The 24,286-nt window shown below is 35.7% G+C and overlaps 1 pseudogene; it reads right to left on the bottom strand.

Annotated features, from left to right (window-relative positions):
* Positions 1-535: 535 nt before the first annotated feature.
* On the bottom strand, positions 536-1,320 carry LOC118660161 (annotated as a pseudogene).
* Between the last annotated feature and the right edge of the window lie 22,966 nt (positions 1,321-24,286).

The raw sequence follows: 24,286 nt of genomic DNA on the forward strand, positions 1-24,286 counted from the left end.
ACACCAGCAGACCCCCCTACCATAGCTTTTACAATGTATAAAAAGATTATTCCTCCCTAGACAAAGTGAAAAAACAAAACAAAAACAAAAACAAACACAAAAGTTTCCACCCAGAAAAAAAAGTTAACAAGTTTATCCAATTCTAAAGTATCAGCAGATATAATACTAGAAATAGGACATGGGCAACTCTGAAGTCTTGTATAACAGAAACTTACAGTGTTGACTAAAAGAACACACAGGTTTCTTATTAAACATTATTTTAATGGGTCTCAGATTCTGTGACAGGTTTTTGCTCAAGTTGTTTCCATGAAAAAGTACTGATTTTAAAAACTAATAACTTAAAAACTGACACACACACACAAAAAAGAACCAAATGGTCCACAAAATATTCATCTTTTCTTTTGAAGTTTTTATGATGCATTGTAATCCTTAACCAATCTTTTACTATTAAACTTAAGTGGCCAATTGAGACCAGTTCTGAGACAGTCCTTCCACCACTGGTTAAGACTGGGGTGGCAGTAATTGAAGATAATATTCACTTAGCCTTCTGAGCTTTCTGGGCAGACTTGGTGACTGCCAGCTCCAGCTGCCTTCTTGTCCATGCTTTGATGACACCCACAGCAACTGTTTGTCTCATGTCATGAACAGCAAAACGGCCCAGAGGTGGGTAGTCGAGAAGCTTTCAACACACATGGGCTTGCCAGGAACCACATCGACAATGGCAGCATCACCAGATTTCAAAAATGTAGGGTCATCTTCCAGCTTTTCCCCAGAATGATGATCGATCTTCTCCTTCAGCTCAGCAAATTTGCAAGCAGTGTGAGTTGTGTGACAATCCAGCACAGGTGCATCTCCAGCACTGATCTGGCCTGGATGGCTCAGGATAATCACCTGAGCTGTGAAGCCAGCTGCTTCCACTGGTGGGTCACTTTTGCTGTCACCAGCAGCATTGCCACAGAGAATGTCTTTGACAGACACGTTCTTGACATTGGCGCCCACATTGCCTCCAGGAAGAGCTTTACTCAAAGCTTCATGGTGCATTTCAACAGACTTTACTTCAGTTGTAACGTTGAGTGGACCACAGATGACCACCATGCTGGGTTTCAGAACACCAGTTTCCACTCTGCCCAGAGGGACAGTACCAATACCACCAGTTTTATAGATATCCTGGAGGGCCAGACACAGGGGCTTGTCAGTTGGATGAGCTGGTAGTAGGGTGCAAACCACATCTTCAAGCAGCATGGTTCCACCGGCATGGCCATCTTTACAGGTGACTTTCCATCCCTTGAACCACAGCATATTAGCACTCGGCTCCAGCATGTTGTTATTATTCTAAACAGAATTATACGTTAGAATCTTATAGTGCTATGCCCTCTAATTATTTTTCTTTTCTTGTATTTGAATATGTATGATATGATGATAATTTAGGAATATAAGCTTATATATATTAATTTTCAATGTCATAAATCCATAAAATTTATTCTTTTTTATTTAAAAATGCAATTTAATCCTACTTTGATAAAGTGTATGTTCTGAATTTAGTTATTTAGTAGTGTTTAGATTTGATGGACAAGAATATATTAGTCTGAAGAAATTACTACTTATTAAAATGGTTTTATTTTCCCTATGCTATATTGTAGATAAATGGATGAACTTGTATATATGAGCTATTAGTAAGAAAATTTGTACAAATTCAAGGTAATATTAATAACTTTAAACTTATAAATGTGAAATATATAATCTAGTGGTTTAAGATGAATATTCAACCTAAAAATTGAGAATGGCCCTTCTGAGTCCGCCTTTCACTGAGGAGAAAGCATGCGATGATATTGAGAACTTGATTTGATTCAATCTTACAGCAATAAAGACTGAGTAACTTATGTAGGTTATTGAACTGAACTAAATAAATAAAACTAAATTCCAATAAAAGTATGAACTTTTGAAATGGAATATAATATTATATAGAGTTATAAAAATACATATATGGAAGCTACGGTTAAAATTAAATTTTTAGAAAGAAATATAACTATTGAAAATCTTGTGTAAATGCAAGAGACATGTGAAAAAAGATAAATTGTTCATTTGACTCTAGAAGGATTTGTTGAGCTTTGATCATTTATTAATTTATTAAATCTATAAATATTTATTGAACATCTGCAGTATAACACATTGCTCTGTGTTCTGGGCATAGAGTTCTATAAGACCTTCTCTACCTTCAGTGGAATCACATGTTCATAAAGATCAAATAAATTTGATACAGTGTTAAAAGTGATGATATCGCTAATACAGCACATATACTCTTAATGAATAGATATGTGATCTATAAATTATAACATTAATAATAGTGCTAATATTATGAAATATGTTAGTATAATATCAGTGTTTAAAACTTTAAAACTACTGCTTTCTTATATTTACATATTTTATATCAAGCAAACAATGTAACGAGACTAATGACAAAAAATGTTGTCATGAAGGTCACTAAAGTTTCAATCAATGAGAAAACAGAACCATATTTGTCCCTTTGAATTTGCTTTATTTAAACATGAGAAAACAAATATTTTACCTAGTTAGGGGTTTGAAAAGTAAAAGTTCTGGGGTAGCAAAAGGGATTATGAAAGAGGGGAGACTGAAGATGGCAAGCAAAGTCCTATTCTAAATTCATGGCTCCTATGTACCTCAGGAGTTCAGTCCACGACTGTTACTTCACACCCAGGCTACCTACATTGCCCCTTTGCCTTTATCATGCCTGACCATTCACTTCCTCCTTTTTTATCCTCATGTCATCTCATTCTTCCTCCAGTGAAATGGGACTTGGGAGTGCCATTCCAGAACATTTGAGAACACAGAGCATTATGCCCCCTGGTTCTCCACTGCATACCTTCATGGTATCTGCCAGAAACTGACAGATCCTTCCATGAGACATTCTAATTGAGTATTACATGCAGCAAATATCACTTACAAATTACATACACACACACACACACACACACACACACACACACACACACATATACACACACACAGAGACATACACACACGCCTAATATGCAAATTGTCCCCACGGGAGTTCGACTGGGAGACTGATCGATCACTATGATGTGCACTGACCACCAGGGGGCAGCGTGGAATGAAGGAAGGCCCAAGCAGGAAGCTGGCAGCTGGGGAAGGCAGGCTCCGACTGGCAGCTGGAAGACCCGATTGGTCCTGATTGCTGGCCAGGCATAGGGACCCTCCACCAGCCTCTAGTCTATTATAAGTCCTTATTATCAGTAGGTTTGTATTTTCTTCGTACATAAGCATTGGCAGAAAAAAACAAGTATCCCACTGTTCTAGATTAGAGAGTCACTGCCGGTCTGGTACCTGGGTTATTTATTCCTTAAGAAAGTTTAACTTACTCTCTTATTTAAATGAGTTACTCTGAAGGAACTTTACTCTCTCCTTCTCCCTCCCAAACTTCAGTATTATTGTCCCCACCTTCTGGGACAGATATTGTGACCCTTCTCAGTGTCTTTTTGGTGGTGATAGAACTCATTCCAGCCCCAGTAATCTTGAATACTCCTGTATCAAACTACAAAATTTTTCCTGATGCTTTTGAAACAAAAAATATATATGAACAAACAAACATTTAAGCCTCTAGCTTCCTGGAATTATACCTCTCACTAATTTCTAAGTCAAATCATATATATATTCTTCACGTGTGCAGCATGGTAAAGGCACAATGCTGGTGCCATGCATAAAATTCTCCCCTTTCAAACTTTCAAATGGGAATTAACCATAAAGAAATAGTAAAACTGATTTTTATGGAATGAATTTTTATTCCTTGAGCCACATTTTCCAAAGCAAGCCCCAGAATATCCTGTGGGATGATTCATAAAACACAAAGGGTTTTATGACTTAATAAATGCAGTATAATAAATATAAACTATATCTCATGTTTTACATTCAATACACTTTAACATAATACTCTCTCTCATATGTCCTATTGAAGAAATCTGCTTGACATAATATTTCCCAAGTTTATTTTGAAGTGCATTAGTGAGGAGCTCAAAGTCTGCAGTCAGATCATATCCTGACTCCGGCATAATTTAGCTATGTGACCTTGGGCCAATTATATAATCTCCCTGTTTCTAAATTCCATAATCTACAAAGTGGGAATAATAATAACAATAACTGCCCCATAGTTTTCTTGTGAGGGTTGAATAAATTAATGTATATCAAGTGCTTTGAATAGTACTTATAAGTACTCAAAAATTACGTGTGATTTGAATTGACTTTGATATCCTTTTTTACATGTAGCATCTACTTAAAAATATATAGATTTTTTATTGCATTCAGAGAGGAAGGGAGAGGGAGAGAGAGATAGAAACATCAATAATGAGAAAGAATCATTGATCCACTGCCTCCTGCACGCCCCCCACTAGGGATTGAGCCCGTAACCCAGGCATGTGCCTTGACCAGGAATCGAACCCTGACCTCCTGGTTCATAGGTCAATGCTCAACTACTGCACCACGCTGGCTGGGCTACATGCAGCACCTATTAATAGCTTGTTATTAATAATGTATTTATTACTATTGACTAATTCTGAAATGCTGTTGTTTTAGTCAGTTTGAACTGCTATAACAAAATATCACAGACTGAATAGCTTAAACAACAAACATTTATTTCTCATAGTTATGGATGCTAGGAAGTCCAAGATCAAGGTGCTGGCAGACCCTGTGTCTGGTGAGGATCCACTTTCTGGCTTGTAGATGACTGCATTCTTCTTGTTTCTTCACATGGTGGGGAACAGAGAGCGAGTAAGCAAGATTCCATATATTTTTTTAGAAGGGCACTAATCACATTCATGAGGGCACCACTTTCATGACCTAATTATTCCACAAAGGCCCCACTACCTAATATCACATCAGAAGTTAGAATTTCAACATATGGATTTTATGGGAGGGTACACAAACATTCAGTCAATAACAGCTCTACTACCAATTTTTATTCTAAAGATAAACAAACAGACAAATTAAATCATTTCATTCAATTAGCCAATGTTTACATAGCAAGATGAAAATATCAGACATATTTTATAGGTAGAAGGCACACAGCATAGAAACCTTGGTCTGTCTGTCTGACTTCAAGGCTTTGCCAGCAAAGGATGGACTTAACAGTCTTCTTGTATTTATTTAAGATACTTGAGACATTAAACATGACCATCAGCTATCAAAATCTTAATTGCAGAAGACAAATCTATTATGTTTGGGAATTTGGCACATATAAGAGTACTTACTGTCTATGGTCAGTTTTCCATGGCTGATTGCATCAGGATAAATGCCTGCCCCAAGGATGGATGGTCAGTTGCCTGATGAGTTCTTTCAATAGGAGTAATAATGATAAAATAAACAATTCTGAACTTTCTCTTAGGGCACCTGAATATTAGACATACTGAGAAGGAATCTTTAACCTCAGGAATTCAGTATGAAGAATCAGAACGTTGCTAACTCACCATAAGGTTAAGTCATAGGCTCAAAACACTCCTGATAGAACAAAAAGAGTTTGGTGTATCTAATTTTTACTAGAGCTACTACTATATTCTAGTTTCTATGAAGTCTTACTTGTTGCTGTTCATATTATCCTCTCTGTCATGCATCCTTTTAGAACAGGAAAATTTTGACTAGCTCAGATGGTGCAAAGATGCTAACACTTTCTCTGATCCTACTTATCACAAATATTAATGTTCATATATGTAAAGTATCTGCTTTCTAACTAGAGAAGAAGGAAAGAATTTTAGTTATGGGTAGTAATTTTCTGAAAGAAAGAGGATAGAGAAAAAAGCTTCTTTAATTTTGAGCTCATTACCATTTAACAGGGAATTAACTCAGTGAAAGGGGTTATAAAGACATACCAGGTATACATTCCTCCATCCTATTGAAAGAACTGTGTGGTATCCAAGGCAGGAAATTCTGACCAAATTTGATGGAACTACTTTTGTAGGTGCCGTGAGTCTAGGGGCCCTACAGAGCAGGGCCTATGCTCACAGAAGTTGTGAGTGAAGAGGCTATTTTTCCCAGATCTGCATTCAACACAACATCCTTCTAGTCTTTTCGAGTCAGTTCTAAAGCTTGGGGCATTGGATTGTAATGGCTAGAAGCAGTGGCTCTTTTCCAAGGCCTTTTGGGGTCGCAGGTATGGATATAAGCCCAAAGGAGAACTGAAGATGAATATAAACAGGACATACTGACTCCAGTTGACAGACTGCTTCCTTAGCACAATGAAACTTTCTTTGAACACTTCCAGAAAACAGTTAAAAACCTAGAGAACAAGAGGAGGAGAGCTTTCTTCTGATTAGGCAGAAAGGACAGAGGATGAAGATTAAATAAGTTTCCATTTTTAAAAATAAGTCTGTTAAGTCTTGGGAATACTAGTTATAATTAAAATAAATCCCTATCAACTGAGATAATATCAGCATATCTGAAAAGATTACTTCCAACCTGAGAGAGCTTAACTAACATAATTATATGGTACACTGCCTACAAGAAGTGAGTACAGACAGCAGTGTTGAGAGTATTTTTCTACTAAATTAATACGGGGATAGGAAAGACTGCGAGTCATTCATTGATTGATTGCCATTCAAACCAGAAAGGACGGCAATCAAAGAATAAAAAGCCAAGAATCACGTAGTAGAAATTCTCATAGAAATAAACATTTGAATTTGTACAATTTAACGAATTAACAGTTGGTATAAAAATATATGTACTTCTTTCTACTTACCTTTTTATGTTGAAAACAACAACACTGTAGACTCACTAGAAGTTGTATAAATGAGGGTCCATGTACCCATCATCCAGCTTCTGTCAGTGGTGACATCTTACACAGTCCAGTATCCAGACCAGGATATTTATACCGGCAAATTACAAATAACTAAACCAATTCCTCAAATACCATAAACCATTCAAGCTCACCAAAGATTAAGTAGATAATTTGAATGCTTCTGTACATGTTAGAAAAATTGATCTGTAATTTAAAAGCTTCTGGAAAACAAATTTCCAGATGATTTTACTGAAGAATTCTACCAAGTGCTGAAAGAAGAACATCAGTTCTACACAGTCTTTTATAGAAACAGAAGAGAAAAGTTCCCGACACTTTTTATTGAGGCTAACACTACTCTAATACCAAAAGCAGAAGAAGATGTACAAAAAAGCACACACTTTCTCATGAACATAGACACAAAAGGTCTCAAAATATTGGCAAATCAAATCAGCAATATACTTAAAAATGATACACAGTAGTCAGTTGGATTTTATTCCAGCTGTGCGAGTCTAGTTCAACACTCAAAAATTCATCAGTGTATCTGCATGCTAAGCACTACAAAACCATGTTGAAAGAAAGAAAGATGATCTATATAAAGGGAGAGGGAAACTATGTTCATAGATTGGAAAACAGCATCATAAAGATATCAATTCTTTACGAATTGACCTATAAACTAAATACCATTCCCATCAAATTGTCAACAAGATTTTTTTTGCAGACATAGGCAAATATATCTTAAAATATCTTAAAATAAGTATGGAAAGACAATGGAACTAGAACAGACCAAGCAGTCAAGCAGTTTTGGAAAAGAAAAATAAAACTAGAGGAATTGCATTACCTAATTTTAATACACTGATATATATATATATATATATATATATATATATATATATATATTATATTATATTACAAATGTAAGGATGGGGAAAAAGTATGTTTACAATTGTTTGTATGGGAAATAATACAATAGTCAATAAATAATAAAACAAGAATAGCTGTTTTGTGTACTCACTACTATGAGCCTACTTTTGCCAACCCCTATATATATTTTAATATACTGTAAATATATACATATACTTTCTATATCTCTACCTAACATGCTCAATCTTTCTAGTCTTTAAATATATAAAAATACAATTATAATGATGAATGTGTTTCATGCTCTGTCTACTAATTTTAACATCTAATCCAGTTCTGGGTCAGTTACAATTGATTGTTTTTTCTCCTAACATAATTTCCTGATTCTTTGGGTGCTTGTTGATTTTTAAAATTGAATTACAGGAAATATAAATATTACTTGGAAATATGACTGTTACTTGGCTATATACTTCTGTATTTTTAGAAATATTTGTGCTTTTTATTCTCAAGCTAGTTAAGATACTTGGAAACAGTTTGATCTGTTCTGGTCTTGTTTTTCAAAATTTGTTTATCAAGACAAGAGCAGCATTTACTCTAGGATTGATTTTTCTCCATTGCTGAGTCAAAACCCTTCTGAGTACTCTTACACAATGCACCTGAGGTTTTCCAGCCTGGCTGGTGGTGGGAGCAGGCACTACTTCTGGTCCTGGCTGAGCATCAAGTACTGGTCCCTCTAATTATCAGATGTTTTTGTTTTCCTTGGCCTTGGCTGTCTCTTCGCATTCATACACCAGTGAGTACTTGTCAGGATACTAGAGGCGAACCCTCCACAGTTCTCTGGGGCCACTTTCTGTGAAGTTACCTTCTCACTGATATTTTTTCCTTTGACTCTGAGTCATCTTGGTCTTTCTGGACTTTCAGCTCTGTTTCTCCTCCACCCAGGGAAGGTGCCAATATCCTTCTGTGTCCCTTGCCTGCACCGAAGCCAGGAAATTCTCTCAAGGCAGTAAGCTGGGGCAGAAGTACTTATTATCTTCCATCTCTCAGGAATCACTGTCTGATAATATTGTCAATATTGTTTCATATATTTTTATTTGCTTTTATAAGTTGTTTTAAGTAGAAGGGTGAAGTCTAGCCCTGTTACTTCTTGTTCAGATGGGAAAGTCAGTACCATCATTCTATTTTTTACCTAAACATTTTTTAAAATATATATTGTTGTATTGATTTCAGAAAGTAAGGGAGAGGGAGAGAGAGATAAAAACATCAATAATGAGAGAGAATCATTGATAAGCTGCCCTGACTTGTAATCAAACTGCAACCTCCCAGTTTATAGATCTGTGCTCAACCGCTGGAACACACCAGCCAGGCTACCTGAGCATTTTTAATGTTTTTTACATCCACTCCCTTTCTCTATTTTCAATATCTTCTAGAACATCCCTTTTAGTGCAACCAAAGTAATTTTTAAAAATATGTAGTTGAGAAAGAACTCTGCTAAAAAATCCTTCGTGGCTTCTCATAACATTTAGCATGAAGAATAAGCTCTAATGAGAGATGAAACCAAAGGACTTGTATGATGCATATAAGCCTAACCAATGGACACAGACACCACAGGGGTGAGGGCATGAGTGTGGGGAGGGGGGTGAGGATGCAATGGGGGGATAAGGACACATATGTAATACCTTAATCAATAAAGAAAAACCCCAACATGAGTTAGAGGCCTTCCATCCAAATCTGACCTTATTCCCTCCAACCCAATACCTTCCAAGTCTTTCTTTTATACCCTGTCCTCCAGCCACTTAACTTGGAGTTCTTCAAAAGTATGAAACAGCCTTGCATCATTAGATGATGACACATTTTTTGTCCCCTTCTCCTAGCTATCCTTTACTCATTCTTTGCTTCTTCAGTTAAAGTATACTTTCTCTAGATTTAACTCAGTACTTAGCGCATAACAGGCACTTAATATTTATCATTTGGGGTTGTTATGGGAAGGATGAAGTTGAAAACAGAGAGCGATCCTCAATATTTTTGACATTTTACTTTTAAAATTAAATGAATTCTGAATACAATTATGTTACTATGGCTTATATTCTAAGTGTCTTTTATTTCTAAATAGTTCTGAGTATAGTTGTTTTCAACAACTCAGGTTTGCAATGGGGTTTATCCACCTTCTTTCTCATCACTCCTACTGAGTCATCTGGCCTTTCTCCTGGGCTTTTGGTTTAGTTCCAGAATTCACCCAATTCAAGGTTGGCATAACTATTCAATTTTATTTCAGGCAAGGTCCTTTTACTCCTTTTCCAGGCCAGCTGGCATCTTCTTAAAATCGTTTCCAGTATTCCTGGCCTATCTCATGTTCCAGGTTCCTCTTCCCTTGGCTTCTTCTCAGAACACGCCAGATTCTCTAATGAGGCAAAGGCTATTTGTCTTGACTGGCGGTGGGCAGAATTCCTAGTCTTATTACAAACCACCAAGCAGAAATTATTTAACAAGAAAGAAAAGATGGCATTTACAACTTAAAAAAAATCAAAGGATCAAAATAAGGAATGGATATTTCATTTCTACATTTTAGATAAGGAGCATATTCTTATAAAAACTATAATGTTGTTAATTATTATTATTTTTTTAATATACTCCATTGATTTTTTACAGAGAGGAAGGGAGAGGGACAGAGAGCTAGGAACATCGATGAGAGAGAAATATCGATCAGCTGCCTCCTGCACACTCCCCACTGGGGATGTGCCTGCAACCAAGATACATGCCCTTGACCGGAATCAAACCTGGGACCTGGGCTTCCCTCACAGCCCCAGCTTCATCCGGAAGGTCGTCCAGAAGGACATCCTGTCTAAATAGCATATTACCCTTTTATTATTATAGATCATATAATTTCTTTTAAGAAACTGATATATTAATTAAAATTTGTCTTCATTTGTATCCTTTTGTTTGTTTGTATTCCAGGGTACAGATTGGATTGATATTTATCTTTGTTTTATTATATGCCATCATCCCTGGCTCTTGCATAACTTATTTGTTTGTTTTTGTTTTCAAGCAATAATATAACAGATACCAGTTCACCTGACACTCTGCTTACAAAACGGAACATTGAATGATCTAGTCTCTGCCATCACTAATCCCTACCTAGTTCTCATCACCTTCTAGTCACTATTATATTGGACCATATGTGGATATTATCTTGCTATTAAAAATATGTCTTAATCATCACTAAGTATCCTAGCAAGTAGATTTTTTTTGTTTTAATTATTTAATTTTACAGAAATACATTACATAGTATTTTAACTTTTGCACTTTTCCCATTTAAATTTAGATTGTTTCCATTCATTGGTGTTGTTCTATCTAATATTTATTCATTCATTATTTGACATTGTTGCATTGTATGAATATACAATTTAGTCATCCATTTGCCTGTCAGTATACTTTTGATTGTTTATAAGATTTGTTATTACAAACATTACTGATATAAATATTCGGCATATGTTTCTGGTGTACCTTTGCAATAGATATCCTTTGGTATAAAATTATTCAAGTTAACCACAAGTCTCCTAAAAGTAATCAGGAAAAATAGGAATGTTTTAGATTGAATTTTGTTATTATAATAACTAATGTATATCAGACAAATTCTATTTGCTTTGCTGTATATGTGTATAGAAATGTAATATTAATACTTCCTTTTGAAAGTTATTTTTATCTGAAATATCAAATTTGCTTTCCACGGATTAAATTTACCCTGCAAATGTTTTTTTGTTTTTAACTTATTTTATTTTCAAAGCTACACACAGTGCTCTTTTTCCTAATTTTTTTTTAAGTTAAACACTATGTTGTGTCTCACTTGATATCAGTTGGTGTGAACACAACATCCATTTCTGCACAGGACAAAGACATCTCTTGTTCAGCTAAAAATAGTAAGGCAAGAATTGTGACTAGGTTTGATAAACTGAGAGAAATGAAGAATCATTGTCCAAATACCATTTCCTCATGTGATAAAACATAGAAGGCTGAACAAGCAATTTGGTGTAAATGAATTCAGCGATATCTGTTCAATGGTGATATCATTTTCCATGGCCTTCTTATAAACTTAATTTGAGATTTTTCTTTTTGTTCTAATCTTCGTTTTCAAATCACTTATGTTGTATCTTCTTTTACAAAATAAAACGCACTAAATTTATTTTTCATGATCAGGTAGGACATTTCTGGTGTTTCCTGAAAATACTGAATAGATGATTCACCGTTGCTTCCTCTAGGGCTGGCTTTATGCTCTGAAAATTTTAAGGTTGCATTTGTAACATTTCTTTACCACAAGGGTGCACTAAGAAGCCCATTAACACAAGAATCAGTTATTTAATTTTCTATAACTCCTTTATCCAGAGCAGTAAAAAGTTTCTGTTGGAGTCACATGAAGGTATTCATACTCAAAGAACTTTCCTGCGTTATTAGAGATACTGGGCATAGGAGCAAAAAATGAATTCCCCTCACAAATAAATGAATCAGAAAAGAATTTATTTATAAGAATTAATTATTGTTTTAGAAACTGTTTCATAGATTATTTTACGTGTGAAAATGAATTTAGTCAGGCATTTTTTTTTATTTCTTGGCACTTAAAAATACTTTTTCTCTCTACAAATAATTTTTAATTATTGGATTTTAGCATATATTCTAATTATGAACTGCAAAACTTCAACACATTATGTTAGCATTATTGCTTAATTTTTCTTCATTATTTAAATTTAGTAAAATTGTATATTGGGTTTTTATGAGCCTTATATTAACCAAGAGACACTTTACATTCTACACATGCCAGCCTGGACTATTGGAATGGAGTTTTGTTTTGTTTCTCAAAACAAACAAACAAGTAAAAAATTATACCAATTGCCCTAGCTGATTTTGCTCAGTGGATAGAGCATCAGCCTGCAGACTGAAGGGTCCTGGCAGGTGGATTCCGGTCAAGGGCACATGCCCGGGTTGTGGGCTGGATCCCCACAGTAGGGTGCGTTGATGAGGCGGCCAATCAATGACTCTCTCTCATCGATGTTTCTATCTCCCTTTCCCTTCCTCTCTGAAAAAAAAATACACCAACAATAGTGTCCTACACCTAATTATGTCAATATTTTAGAAACACATTGCATCACATCTGTCACTTCATTGACAGAAAGTGGCATTTTGCTTTTAGATAAATCTTTACGATTGTTGACATATAGATCTGCCACATCCTTTATTCTCCAGTGAGCATTAATTAGCTGCCTATTGTATGTCAGGTGCTGTGAAAGAGCTTGGGGAATAATCAAGGTTAGTTAATAGCAATAGCAGATACAAAGGCTCCTTTAAGGCATTACCACGTATTAGGTAAAGATGGAGTTATTAGAAGGGAGTGTGGGGAGTCAAAGCTTCTTCAGTGTTCATTGGAGAGTTTTCATTAGTGACAATCAGAATGATTTATTTGAAAGGTATGCTATCTTATTGCATAATTTTAGGTTGGGCAGTGAAAGAAGCACTACTTTGGGATGGGGAAGTTCTGGGTTTTAGTCTCAGCTCAGTCATTAATGCTTTGAAAAGACAAAATATTCTGTTTCCTCATTTGTTACATATTAAAGTTAAATGACTTTTGAATTTGGAAAAAATTAACATGCTATGATTCTACTTATGTGACTGCATAGTTAAGAGATTTTTTTCTACTAAAATGCAAAACAACAACAACAACAACAAAAAACTCTGGATTGCAAGCAACATTTGTAGTAACAGGACAATTACTATATTGTGGGCTTTGTATTTTGAACATAAAGACATTATTCATTTTTACAGTTTAGTTCAGCAGTAGGCATCCTTCCGATGTGATAGGCACAAAAAGACCCTTTACATACAAAACAATTCTTTGAATATCACAACATTCCAGTCCACTGCTATTCATCACTGTAAACTTCTTGGTAGGCTAATTGGCTTGATGATGAAAAATATGGAATATCATTCCAAGAAATTATATTTCATATTGAAGATTTAATATTGTGGAATTTTTACTGCAGACTTCCTTATTTCCTGCCACACCTGCCATCATCTTTAATTTATAATAAAAAATGTTTGTTTATTATAAAAAATGTCAAACATTAAAACAGAGAGAATGATATAGTAAATTCCCATGTATTCATCATACTGTTAAATAATGATCAATCCATGAACAGTTTTGCTATCCACTCATGATTATTTGAAGGAAATCCCAATATTGCATCATGTCATCTATATAACTCAAGAGAAAAACCTTAATGGTATTATATAGAGTGTACATTAAATTCATAAATTAACTTAGGGAGTACTGATGTCTTTATGGCACTGAGTCTTCCTGTCCAAGCTTACTTTTGTGTCGTGAGTGAGTTCAGTGTGTAAGGTTTTGTGTATTTCTTGATATATATACTTCTTGATGTCTATATGTATGTGCATTTGGATGAGTATATTAATACATCTATGTATATAATTTTTTAATCTAAGTATGCACATTTGCTATTATAAATGGAGTCAGACAGTTTTTGTTTGTTTTGTACTGTTTTATCATCTTATCTAGAAATGACCTTGTAACTTTTCTCCTTAGCTCAAAAGATATGGATTATATAAAGGTTTTCCTGATCTGGAACTTAAAATTAACCTCACTTTCTTATGCTATGTTATCTTTAATATGATTTGTATTCTTTTTGAATATATATATATATATATATATATATATATATATATATATATATATATATTGCTTCAGTATTTGCATTGAGATGGGTTGTAGTATGTGTGTGTGTTTTACTTGTTGCCGTTTGGGGAATCAATGCTATACTTCTTTCATAAAATGAATTTAGAAGGTTTTTTTCCCCTATCACCTGAAATAGTTGCAATAGAATAATTTCATGTTTTAAAGAACTTGTAGAATTCTTTGTTTATTTTGTTGTTTGTTCTTATTTAGTTAGTTTTTAATGGTTACCAAGTGAACGCGAACCCTTTTCTCTTTTATATTTGACAAATGATATGTTTAAGCTTTCTCTTGGGGTCTATTTTGCTAAGTTGCATTTTTGGGGAAGAATTATTCTTCTCATATAGAAGAAATACATTAGCTCAGAATTGTGCACAGTGATCACATTACTTTTGAACATCCCTAGTTTTCATGATATTTCCTCTCTCATCTATGTGCCACTTATTTCTCCCTTTTCTCTGGTTATTTCAGCTAGTGTTGTGGTCCTAGCTCTTCCGCTTCACTCTCTTGTACTCTGCCCATACTGACCTTCTTACAGGTTACCTAACATGCCACTGTGTTTTCATCTGTGGCTTTGTACATATCGTACCTGCAATATTCACTAACTACCCTACCTTCTATTTGATTGGGTTACTGTTTTTTTTTCATCTCTCACATCCCAGGTTAAAGTTATAGCTTCCTTTAGAAAGCCTCACTGGCCTGGCCTGTGTGGCTCAGTGGTTGAGGGTGTACCCAAGAACCAGGAGATCACGGTTCGATTCCTGGCACATGCCCAGGTTGCGGGCTCAATTCCCAGTTGGGGGCATGCAGGAGGCAGCCGATCAATGATTCTCATCATTGATGTTTTTATCTCTCTCTCCCTCTCTCTTCTTCTCTGAAATCCATAAAAATATGTATTTTTTTTAAAAAAGAAAGCCTCACTGAACCCTGAAATCTTACAGCATTGCCCTGACCATGTGCTCTTATAGAGTTAACCCTCTATAATTGCTTCTATCCTCTCTAAAAGGTTATAAGCAATGGGAGAAAGGACTTTTTTCTGATTTTTTTTTTGGGGGGGTGTCTGGCCTATAATATCTCCTGAGTAAATAATTATTGAATGAACCAATAAATAAATGACAGCATAGGACCAAGATAGCTTTGAACCCAGGTAGCATGCTCAAAGAAAGCTTTATGAGTATCACAGTGACAGAGATTATTTTCTTTTTCCAAAAGAACTCCATGCCATTTTTCCTGGTTAGTCTGCATTCTGTTTTGAGACACACAGTTACTGTTTGCTTCCTCTAACATCTCAAAAAAAAATCATGGAATCATATTACAAAAAGTTCTTCTATAAACGTCTGTGAAATTTACCTTCCTTCTGGCACAGCAATGATAGACTTCTGCCTAGGACCTAACTAAAGCCAAGCCCTTCCAGCCCTATGATTTAATCTTAAATGAAAATAAAATTTATTCTATTGACTCATATGCTAAGATAGGAGGCAAATTTATTGGGCTCCTTTTCCAGATCAACCTCAGACTTTTTTATATAAAAAGTGAACACTTTTATTGTGGCCCAGCTTCTTCCATTTAAAATGGGGAGACAATTTCTTTCCCCATAATTGCTTAATATGGTTGTTGAGAGGATTGGCATCATGCAATATTTCCTTTTCTTTTTATTACTGAAACCAATAAAAAATCAGGACTGTCTGTGAGTATACCTTCATATTAGATGGAAGAAGAACAAGCATAGCCAAACCTGGCTGGTGGAAATGGTAGGTCACAGCAACTGGGTAAAGGAGAGGACAAAAATAATGCCACTTCTGTCATGTAACAAAGTACTGTATTGGTATTCAAAGTAAAGAAATTAAGGTGCTTTACAGTAAAAGCAAAATTTGAAATGAATGTGTGATGGAGACAACCATAGTTCATTATCAAGTGAAAGTGATTTGCCAAAGTTTTACTAGTAAAAGTTACAAATGAAACCTTGAATGCAAATTATGAGTTCAAATAGCCAGTTACCAAGTTTAACAGTTAGAGAATTTGACCCCAAACAGCTGTATTTTGACTGGGGGTGAGAGGCTCGGGGTGGGACAAGACGGCTCTAGTACTAAATCTTTGGTAGTATTTAGTAAATACAGCAGGAACAACATGGAAAAGCTAGATGGCACACAAGGAGGGAATGATATTTGAGAAGGAGATACAGGCTCATTAATGAGCCTCTGAAAAGTTAAAAGGGGTGTCAGACAGAAGTGCTTATTTTTAGTTAAAGATTTATGTCATAATTATATATTGAAATAGAAAGAAATTGCACAAGTTTCAATATAAGGTGGTTAGAAAAAATACAAAGTAACATCAGTCATGTTGCCCCAGGAAAATAATGTCCTAAAATCTCTATTTTTGTCATAGTACCTTTGCCCCCCACCTGTGGGAAAGAAAAGGTGATGAGCAGAACCTGCTATCATCCCCCGCAGAACATTTAGGACTCAGCAGCTCAAGGTGACAGATCGAGTTACAGAAAGTTAGTGGAGACACAATTGGATAAATAAAAGCTATTTGTTCTTTCAGAACTTAGAGTATGTAAACTCAGAAACAACATTTTCTAAAGCCTAAAATCCCAACCATAGAGGAGAGGTAAGCAGAAACTGTTGACTTAGAGTAAAAAATAAAACAAAAAAGTATAAAGAATGAGCACATAATATGATTACTGATGTTCTTTGTTCTCTCTGGGTCATTTCTTAGCTTTCAGAGATGAAAGACTGATGTGTTAGGAAGTAAGCAAAGGGACAGCAGTAAGTGAAAAACTACCATTGCCACCAACACCAAAAAAACCCCCAGAACAATAAAGTTGATATGATTATATATAAAGATAAATACTTGAGAGGAAGACTGAATTAAATAAATATAAATTAAGAAATCACAGAGCAAAAGATTTATGATTTTATGTAATTAATAAAGTATTTATACAGGAAATGTATTCTTAGAAGAAAAATAGTAAACTTGTTAGTGTTGGGTTTCAGGAATGGTGTATTATTGAAATTTGGAAAATAGCAAGAGCTGGTTTTTGAAAAGATGCTATCATATACAATTAAAACCTTTAGATATATGAAAAAGCCAGAGAAGAATATTCAGGAATTTTTAAAAGAGTGAAAAAAAATCTGCCTTGCAATGTTAGGCTAAATTTCACAGGGAAGGTGATGCATAAACTGTTTCTTTAGAAAAGATAGACACACCTATCTGCCCAATGACATAGAAAGATAAAGTAGCTTGATTGTTTGGTCCATAGCCAATAGTGGCTGCCAGCCTTGTAGGAGGAGATGAAGCCTCTACAGGCTGAAGAACCTGGAGAGGTGGGCAGGATCATTTTAGATGCATCAGGAATGTGGAGGATATTGAAGATTTGCTGAGATAATGGAATTTTGAAGTTTTTTGCTGAAGGAAATGTTTCAATAATTTCGTAAATCTGGTTTAGACAGGGTTTGGATAGGTACCTCAAGTAGGGCAGAGAAATTCTGAGACTTTGAGATGCCAAGAGAGTTTCTGAGGATGGAGTCCAGGTTACCTCTGGACACGGAGAGGCAGGCCCTTAGCTACTCTATATCATAGTATAAGTCATTGACTGATCAAGAATTCTCTTTCACTCTCACCCAGTGTTTAGTGGGAGTTATATCCAAAGTTACAGCCTGGTCTTTGTTGACTATGGAATAGGAACACAATCACTTGGAATACTATCGGGAATATCTGGAAGAAATTGCAATAATGCAATTGATGCCTAATACAATTGTACTTTGGTAAAACACTTAGCACATTGCTTTAGCATAAGAGTGGTGCATAAATATTAGTTGGCTTTATCTCCTTTGTTCTGTATCATTGAATCCTTCTATCATCACAAGTATTCATCTGTCTCTCACTAATCTGTATCAGTGAGCTTCTCATTTAGTGTTTGATCTTTCTCTTTTCCTCTGTAGATAACATTTATTCTTCTCTTTTGTTTCCTAAAATGCTTACCCACATTCTCTTGAATTAGCTCTGTTAATCAATTCCATAAAAAAATCTGACTTTTTCTTTTGCAGGATAACTAGCATCAACCTAATCCTGTGTGTTTATTTCCTGTGCTTGAAATTGATTTGCCTTTAGTCTCACAAAATCTTAGCTAACCCTTACGTCCCACCATGGACCCTACTTAGTCCACGAAGATATACCCAGCCCTACTGAGTTCGTTGGGATTCAAACTACTCTTGCCTTTTTTTTTTTTTTAAATCCTCACCCAAAGATATTTTTTCCATTGATTTTTAAAGAGGGTGGAAGAGAGAGGGAAGGACATAGAGAAACATCCGTGTGAGAGAAATACATCGATTGGTTGACTCTTGCATGCGCCCTGACCAGGGCCCCGGCCAGGGAGGAGCCTGTAACCAAGGTACATGCCCTTGACCCAGAATCGAGCTTGGGACCCTTTGGTCCATAGGTCGATGTTCTATGCACGAGCCAAACCAGCTAGGGCCAAACTACTCTTGCCTTTAGATCAGTAGCACTCATTAGGTCTTAATGATTGTATGTGTTTATATACTATTGCATCACGGATAGATTGCAAGCTCATTGACCATCAAACCTTTATGTGTTTTGATATCCCTCACAGTGCTAAATCCAAATCTAAGCACATGACAGATACTTGCTAAATGCTGTGTGCTTGCTGACAGAGAGGACACGTGTGGGTGGAGGAAGGATTCTTGAATCTCTGGACAGTACTAACACTTGGACCTTTCCTAACAGGGAGTAGCTATCTGGTTATTCAGTGTTGAGAGGTACCTCTTCCTCCTCTCTTGTCAGGCATCTCTTATAATCTTCCTTCTGTCATTCTATTTTTTTTCTTCTGCCATCAAAGATTTGCTTGGCTTTGCATCCATGGGACCTTTATTGTTATAAAACGACATGAAGTAAGCATGGAAAGAATTTGTTGCATATCACTGAATAAGAGGTGTTGCTCATCACGAGGTAATGTGATATGGCAAACCCCTAATCACTGGAATGTTCTGGGTATATTAGTGAACACAACAAAAATGGAACAGTTACACCATGCACAAATGACGGGGCGAATTTATTCTCAGAATTGGTGAAGCAGTAACCATAAATAGCTGCTTATATTTTCCTCTGCGATATATAAATGTCCCAAGTAAGTATAGACTTATCCTAATGTCTGGGCTAGTCAGCTGGTTATCAAATATCTAAGGATTTTTGCTGTTACACAAGTACAAAATGGAACAGTGCTCGGCTGAGCTTTTCTTTTCTGTTCTATAAAGGTAGAAAAAATAAGCAAGAACATTGGAACATTAATTTACTATATCAATGTTGCACAAAAAATATCAGTACAGAAATTGGGACTGTTGATATAAAATTGTTATTCCTCTCAATATTCTTATTGCAGAGCTTTCTAACACATAATTTTCTATTATTGTAAATAGCAAATATGAATTATGTACACAACAAATTGACAATTAACAGAATTATGGTAGTATTTTTCTAATGAGTAACTTAGAATATTAGAAAAGGCAAGGTGATGTATTTTCCTGCATGTGTTCTTCAAAGAGCTGTGTTTTCACTTTTATAGCCCACAACAAAGTTTTCTCCCTGAGTTGTGACAGAGAAGGGAAGACAGTCATTTTTCTCTAAGAATCTCTCTGGTTGTTATTCTCAAGAGAAGTTGCCTAAAGGGCCTCTCCTCCAGTTATAAGCTTTCCAAAAGATAAAAAACAAAAAAACAAAACAAAAACACAGTCTCTTGAAAGCCATTGGGAGTTGTGAGCAAATGAAGCCATTCCCGTGGGCTTGCCGCAGCTTCAGGTCTAATGCCTCAGCTATGCCCCTCTATACCGACTGTTCTTATTTCCAAATTGAATATGTTAGAAATTGTTAATACTAGCCAGACTACTTGGAACTCCTTGTTGAGATCAATTTAAGAGTGACCAGTATGCAGTCACATGCTCTCTAAATGCCTATTTAAGTTGATTAAATAAAGTAAAGCAAGGCAGAACTCTAAAAGGAAAAGATTCAGTGTGATAGACATATATTATGCTGATTTTGAATGGTGAGATTTTTATAATGGCAAAGAGGATGAAGTGAGGTTTATGTGGAGACTTTGTGTGGTGCACTTGCACATGCTTTGTAATGTTAATAGTTAACGCTTCAATTAATTATGGACTATTCCCTTTTTAAAAATATATATTTTTATTGATTTCAGAGAGGAAGGGAGAAGGCAAGTGGGAGAGGGAGAACAATTAATGATGAGAGAGAATCATTGACCGGCTGCCTCCTACATGCCTCACACTGGGGTTCGAGCCCAAAACCTGGGCATGTGCCCTGACAGGGAATCGAAGGTGACCTCCAGGTTCTTAGGTCAACAATCAACCACTGAGCCATACCAGCCAGGCTGATCCTTTTTTTTAAGAGCAATCACATCAACTTTCTAATGGCTGACTTCCTGTTTGTGGATCTATTTTTAAAAGTCAGAAAAGAGCCTTTTTGAAATGAGGACCACATTTTCTAAGAAACATGACTGCTGCTTGTAATTCATTGCTAGACTATGGGGAATTCATTCCAAGACCACAGTGGGTTGCTGAAACCTTGGTTAGTACTGAATCCTATATATACAATATTTTTTTCTGTACATACATATATACCTATGATAAAGTTTAATTTATACATTAGGCACAGTAAGAGATTAACAATTCCTATATAATAAAAGGGTAATATGCAAATGTACCCTAATGGTGGAATGACCGGGAACAACCAGTTGCTATGACGTGCACTGACCACCAGGGAGCAGACATTCAATGCAGGAGCTGCCCCCTAGTGGTCAGTGCACTTCCACAGTGGGAGCACTGCTCAGCCAGAAACTACCTCATGGCTGGCCAGCGCAACAGCGGCAGTGGGAGCCTCTCCCACCTCCGCAGCAGCACTCAGGGAGTGGGCCTAAGCTGGCAGGTGGACATCCCCTGAGGGCTCATGGGATGCCAGAGGGATGTCTGACTGCCAACTTAGGCCCGATCCCCCAGGGAGAAGGCCTAAACCCTCAGTCAGACATCCCCTGAGGGTTCCTGGACTTCAAGAGAGCACAGGCCAGGCTGGAGGACCCTCTCCTAGTGCACAAATTTTTGTGCACTGGGCCTCTAGTAACTAATAAAATAGAACAATTAACATTATACTCTAATAAAAGTTATGTGAAGGTGGTTTCTTTCTTTCAATAAACCATTTGAAATTTCTTTTTCCTACTTCACAATTTCACTGCTAGAAGATTCATTCTTAGCATATATCTTACCCACCTCAGCATATGATTTTATTATTATTATTATTAAGTCAAGAACCTTCACCTTTTTTCCACTTAAAGGAAAGACTTTATGCTTTCCAGTTGTTATATCTGAATTGCCATCATCACTATTCTTGCGCTTTGGAGTGAGGTGTGGCAAAGAGGTGTCCATTACACCTTCTCTAGGAGCTTCATTACTAATTAAACTAGGTTAAATTTCTACTATCTTAAGGGCTTCTGGCAATTTTTCATCTTTAAGCATCTATTTATTAAAGAAATTCTGAAGTCAATTAAATGATCAAGGATGGTATACTAGAACCCCATGTACCCAGTTTTAACAACTACCAATATTCTGTTACTCTTATTTCATCAATCCCTCCCTCATTTGTATCCTGGTGTATTTGAAAGCAAATATAAGGTGACACATTACTTTTCATCCACAATAAATTCAGTATATATCTCTACTAGATAAGAATTTTTAAACTTAAACATGATATCATAGTTATACTTAGGAAAATAAATTTAATTTAACCTGGTTGAAGTTAATTTTTCTCTTACTTTTCCCAAATGCATTTTAAAGTTGAATGATTTGAATTGGGATGTTAACATTGCATTTGGCTGAATGTCTCTTAAGTTTAGAAATATCTGTTATATATCATATATTTTTTGAAGTTACTGGGGCATATGTCCTGTGGAATTTCCCACACTCTTCCTTGACTGATAACTTCATGATATTGTATAATATCTCTCCATAACAGAGTGCTTAAATGGGAAAGGGATCCTTGATTTATATAATTCAGGAAGTCTGTTAACTTGGACTTGGAAAAAAGAACATCTTTATAATCCCTAACACTAACAGAAATTTAGCAGTTCCTTCATGTTAAATATAAGCAACAAATTACAAAAGTATTGCCACTACTATACAGATTTATATTTCTATTGGCCACAAATAAAAGTCTTTATGTTTATATCATACTAGAGGCCTGATGCATGAAATTCATGCAAGGGGCTCAGCTCTTGCAGCTGTGGTGCTGTGGTGGCTTGCCTCCGGAAGGTTTCCCGGAAGGTTGTTTGGCTGTCTGGTTTAATTAGCATATCAAGCTTTTATTATTATAGATTATAATTACAGAGACCTTGAAATATTTTTTTTCACCATTACTCTAACATTTTACTGTGGTTATTAGGTAACCTACTTGACTCCAAGTAATCACAGTCTTCTTGTCCACTGGCTGGACAATTAGGAAGCACACCTGGCCTCACAATACTCAGAGGCACTGACTTCATGTGGTCTGGACAGGCCACATGAGAATTCTCAACTCCCAGTCTGTGTTATGTAAAGACTAGAGGCCCTGTGCACGAATTTGTGCACAGGTAGGGTCCCTCAGCCTGGCCAGTGATTGGGCTGATTGGGGCCATCTCACTCAGTCCCGATCAGGGTGAATCAGGGCCGGCCAGCTGCAGGGAGGGACTGCAGGAGGTTGGCTGTGCGAGCACACTGACCACTAGGGGGCAGTTGAGCATCTGTGTGGCATAGGGACTGGTAAACCAGTCATTCGGTAGCTTAGGCTTTTATAAATATAGATGGCAGCCTTTTTGTAACACAAAGAGGTACACAGGCTATGATTGCAGACCAAGCAAGTTTAAAACATCTTACTGTTGAGGTAAATACAGTATTTGCTATTTAATTTAGTTTATTATGACTATAAGCAGATGTGTAGTGGATTATTTATTGGTTCTAAGTTCTGTAACAGAGGCTCTTTTGTTTTCAATTTTTCTACTACCTTTTGAACACTGTCTATATTATGAATTAAAAACATTCACATACTGAAAAATTAGTAGTGCAACGATTTCAGAGAGGCTGTTTACATATGTGAACTAATTCTTAAAAGTCTATTGAAGTGGATTCTTATGTATTTCTTTTGGCAAGTCTAAATCAGTTAAAAATCAGTGCTCCAATCTCTGTACCTTGTAGATGAAGAAAATAATGAACAGTGAAAAATATTCTTTGTTAGAAATAATGATTCTTTATTATTTTATTTTAAGGTTAATTAAAGTTCTTAAGTGGTTGAGGATCATTCATCAAATTACAGATGACAAAAAGCATTAAGAATTCACATTGTGTTTAAGTTTTTATGTAATTATGTGATGAGTAATATTGGATGAACTAGGACTACTGTTAATGTTTCATAAGTGTTACTAATGGTACACTGTATTAAGTGTGACATATTGCCTTGTATGTTTTTTGAAAGAGCACCCTAAATATTTTAAATGTTACTTAAAATTAGATTTTTAAATAGTTATAATTTATTAATATATTATTAATATTTAAGTACTATAATATTAATAAGTTCCTATTTGCAATGCTGTAAGATTTAGAATTCAAATAATAATTAATGAAACATTTCCATTTTAATAAATATCAATTGTTAATACAATGATATTTGGAGGGGATAATTCAATTTGTTTCTGAGATTGTGAACTCTCTCCCTAGATACTTTTCCAAAGGTATTATGTTAATGTTGCAACAGTCAGGTTTATAGTGATGTACAATAGTGTTTCTCTAACTTTAGCTGGCATCAGATTCATCTCAAGAGCTTTAAAACAGACTGAAGGTCCT

Source organism: Myotis myotis, unplaced genomic scaffold, assembly GCF_014108235.1.
Source record: "Myotis myotis isolate mMyoMyo1 unplaced genomic scaffold, mMyoMyo1.p scaffold_m19_p_7, whole genome shotgun sequence".
NCBI lineage: Eukaryota > Metazoa > Chordata > Mammalia > Chiroptera > Vespertilionidae > Myotis > Myotis myotis.